Raw genomic sequence first — 4,464 nt, 5'->3', positions numbered from 1 at the left:
TTTGGTTTCCAAAAAAGCACAACTGTTTGGATCTCAAAAGAGTTTGTTATAAATGTAGAGTCAATATTATTATGTAATAATTAATTAATTTTACTTAATTTTGGAGGCACAAAGTTGCATCCCCAAAATCTACCCTGTTGATTCAGAGCTCACAGTTGGTTTTTGCAACATTTATTTATGGTCTATCAGTATCTGGTCTTTAAATTGATGTCATTCTGTAAAACAGAATATTCTTTACTGAAATAAATTGGAAACAATTGGGGGGAGGGAAGAAGAAGATGGTCCCTGTACCAAAAAGAATTGGTCGATGTTCAACTACATCAGAAGGTAGCATATAATCAAGAACCAATGGTATTGAAGGAAGAAGTGCAAGCTGCACTAAAGGGATTTGAAAAAAAACAAGGCTCCAGGAATTGATGGAATACCCATTGAGATGTTTCAACAAACAATTGCAGTGCTGGAGGTGCTTACTCATTTACGCCAAGAAATTTGGAAGAGAGCTACCTGGCCAACTGACTGGAAAAGATCTATATTTGTGCCCATTCCAAAGAAAGGTGATCCAACAGAATGTGGAAATTATCAAACAATGTCATTAATATCACATGCAAGTAAAATTTTGCTGAAGATGATTCAAAAATTGTTACAGTAGTACATGGACAGGGAAGTGCCAAAAATTTAAGCTGCATTCAGAAGAGAATTGAGGGATATCATTGCTTATGTCAGATGAATCTTGGCTGAAAGCAGGGAATACCAGAAAGATATTTACTGTGTTATTTTACTATGCAAAGTAATTTGTATGGATCATTACAAATTGTGGTTGTTTTGGTTCTCTAGTGCTGCTGTAACAGAAATACCACAAGTGGATGATTTTAACAAACAGGTATTCATTATCTTACAGTTTGGGAGGCGAGAAGTCCGAGTTCAAAGTGCCAGGTCTAGGGGCTGGGAGAAGGCCTCTCAACCTTTGGCTTCAGCTCTACCACTTCCTCCCAGCCCACTGGAGCTGGAAGTGTCTCTTAACTCAGACAGCTGCTGGCTGCTGAGGGTGACAAACCCAAAATGGACAAGCAAAATGGCACAGTCCCAAGATATCAAGCAACATGGCCATTAGTTCAAGTCTAGAAGCAGTCCAGGATTGGTAGACAACAGGACAGGCCACTGAGATGAAAATTTGGCCAAATGCAGGATCCAGATGTGCCAAGAACTAGAGACCTTCTTCAAAGCTGCTTCTTATATACTGGAAGCAGACCACATCCCTAAGGCAGCTATTCAGCTGCTCACAGTAGAGTCCACCATGGAGTTGACTACCAGTCCCATCACAGGGAATAACTACATCCAGCTGCCCATCCACTTAAAACCAGGCCCAGCCAAGTTGAATACAATCTTAACTACCACAATGGTAAACATTGCAAAGAATGGGAAGTATAGAACATTTAACTGGACTCAGTGAAACCTGTAATTGTACTCATGTGGTACCTGTACATAGAGTTAGAGGCAGTTGTTTGAACAGAGCAAAGGGGTACTACACAGTACTACACCAGGAAAGATGTACGTCAGGGTCATATCCTTTCACCATACTCATTAAATCTGTATCCTGAGCAAATAATCTGAGAAACTGGACTATATGAAGAACATGGTATCAGGACTGGGGGAACACTCATTAACAACCTGTGATATGCAGATGACACAACCTTGCTTGCTAAAAATGAAGAAGGTTTGAACACTTACTGATGAAGATCGAAGATTACAGCTTTTTGTATGGATTATACCTCAATATAAAGAAAAGTAAAATCTTCACAACTGGACCAATAACCAACATCATGATAAGCAGAGAAAAGATTGAAGTTGTCAAGGATTTCATTTTACTTGGATCAGCAATCAATGCCCATGGAAGTAGCAGCCAAGAAATAAAATGACGTATTGCACTGGGCAAAATCTGCTGCAGAAGATCTCTTTAAAGTGTTAAAAAACAAAATTATCACCTTGAGGACTAAAGTGTGCCTGACGCAAGCCATGATAATTTCAATCAGCTTATGTGCATGTGAAAGTTGGGCAATCTACTTCCCTAGTGATACCACCCCGGAAACCCAAAGAGGGGTCACTATGAGTTGGAACCGATTCCATGGCAGTGTTTTGCATTGCATTTATGTGCATGTGAGAGCTGGACAATGACTAAAGAATACCGAACAAAAACGATGTTTTTGGATTATAATGTTGGCAAATGATATTGAATATACCATAGACTGCCAGAAGAATGAATAAATCTGTCTTGGAAGAAGTATAGTCAGGATGCTCCTATCTTAGTTATCTCGTGCTGCTATAACTGAAATAGCACCAGTAGATGGCTTTCAAAAAGCTTTAAACACTGCTATCAAGTCATTTCCAATTCATAGTGAGTCACTATGGAAGTAGATTGCCACATCTTCCTTCCGTGGAGTGGCTAGTGGGTTTGAATCACCAACTTTCTAATTAGCAGTCAAATGCCTTAGGCACTACACTACTAGAGCTCTCAAAATTTGGTGGGCTAAAAGTCTGAATTCAGAGGACAGGACCTAGGGGAAGTCTTTCTCTGTCTTTGGAGGAAGGTCCTTGCTTCTTCATCATCTGCTTCCTGGTTACTTGGAGATCTCTGTGTGTCTTGGTATCTATCTTATGCCATCTTGGCTCACTTGCTTGTTTGTTTAATCTCTTTTGTCCCTCAAAAGATATTCAATTAAGACACACCCTACACAAATCCTATCTCATTAACATAACAAAGACAACCCATTCCCAAATGGGATAATAACCATGGGCATAGAGGTTAGGATTTACAAACACACATATATATTGTAACTTTTTATTATGATTTGGGTGAAAGTTTACAGAACAGATTCGTTTTCCATTCAACAGTTGATACACTTTTTGTTTCTGATATTGATTGCATTCCACACAGTGCAACAGCTTTCTTCACACTTCCCTCCTGTGGTTACCCTTTTTCTGTGTCCTTCTGTTCTGTGCATTCCTGCCTTCCAAGCTTTCTCCCTGTGCATATGCTGCCCTTCTGATCCCTCATGGTTGATTGTTCTAAGGATGCACTTCCCTGGTATAATTGTTCAGCTCTTAGATCTGTCTATTGTCTGGCTGAAAGTTACAACACAGAAGTGAGTTCAATTTCAGGCCCAAAGAGTGACTAGGGTCCATAGTTTTGGGGATTTCACCAGTCTTTATCAGATCAGTAAGCCTGGTCTTTTTTATGATTTTGAGTTTTGTTTCACATTTTACTCCCATTCTGTCTAGAATCTACAATTTTCATCCCTTTCAGAGTGGGTGACATTTGTAGACAGGCACCATCTAATTCTTCTCGTCTCAGGGTCATCATGTAGGCTGAGGTTCCCATGGTCCACTAGTCCCTTGGTCTAATTGTTTCCATTTGTATTTGATTTTCTTCACTCTTCTTTGCTCCAGGCAAAAACCCAAACCAAATCCAAACTCAAACTCACTGCTGTCGAGTCGATTGCAACTCAGCAACCCCTCCTTCAGTTTCCAATTCCGAGGCGGTATCTCTATGGAAGTAGACTGCCTAATTTTCTTTCTAAGGAGTGGCTGGTGGATTTGAACCTCCAGCCTTTTGGTTAGCTGTCAAAATGCCTTAGGCACTACACCACCAGAACTCCCTTGCTCCTGACAAGGAGAGACCAACAGTTGCATCTCAGATGGCTGCTCAGAAGTTTTAAGACCCTGGTTGCTGCTCACCAAAGCTGGATGTAGAACAATATTTTTGCATACTATATTATGCCAATTGAGCTTGCTGTTCCCCTTGACTGAGACCCAAGTCCACAGACCTAGCAAGTCACTCCCTCAAGGTACTTGGTTGTGGCTAAGAAGTTATCATAGCTTTGCCCCCTATTAGCTCTATTATATATATGAACAATCTTATAGCACATACAAATACATATGTAAAAACATCATCTGCCAAACCTATATATGGTCATGGTGATTGCCTACCCATGCCCGATCATCTTGCTTGTCTACCTACATATCCACTCATAGATTGTCTTCCTTTTCCTTAGTGACATTGTGCTGGTCACATACTTTTGTTCTATTGCCTTTCCCTTCACTCAAATGAATATATGTCTCTTACCTAGCTAGCAATTTTCCTTCCTCCCTCCACTCTGGTAACCAACAAAATTTCCTTCCACATGTAGACCTTTCCTTGACTTTTTATCATAACAGGCTCATACAACATTTGCTCTTCTGTGGTTAACCTATTTCACTCAGCATAATGTACTCCAAGTTCAACTATGTTATGATATTTTTGTGGATTCTTCATTATTTTTAATGTTGGGTAGTATTCCACTGTGTATATGTACCACAGTTTGGCTATCCATTCATCCTTGTTGTTGTTGTTGTTGTTAAGTGCCATCGAGTCGTTTCCGACTCATAGCGACCCCATGCACAGCAGAACGAAACACTGCCCGATCCCGC

This window comes from Orycteropus afer, unplaced genomic scaffold (genome assembly GCF_000298275.1).
Source record: "Orycteropus afer afer isolate SDZICR_OR568_19922 unplaced genomic scaffold, OryAfe1.0 scaffold00329, whole genome shotgun sequence".
Classification (NCBI taxonomy): Eukaryota; Metazoa; Chordata; class Mammalia; order Tubulidentata; family Orycteropodidae; genus Orycteropus; species Orycteropus afer.
This window is presented reverse-complemented; position numbering follows the sequence as displayed.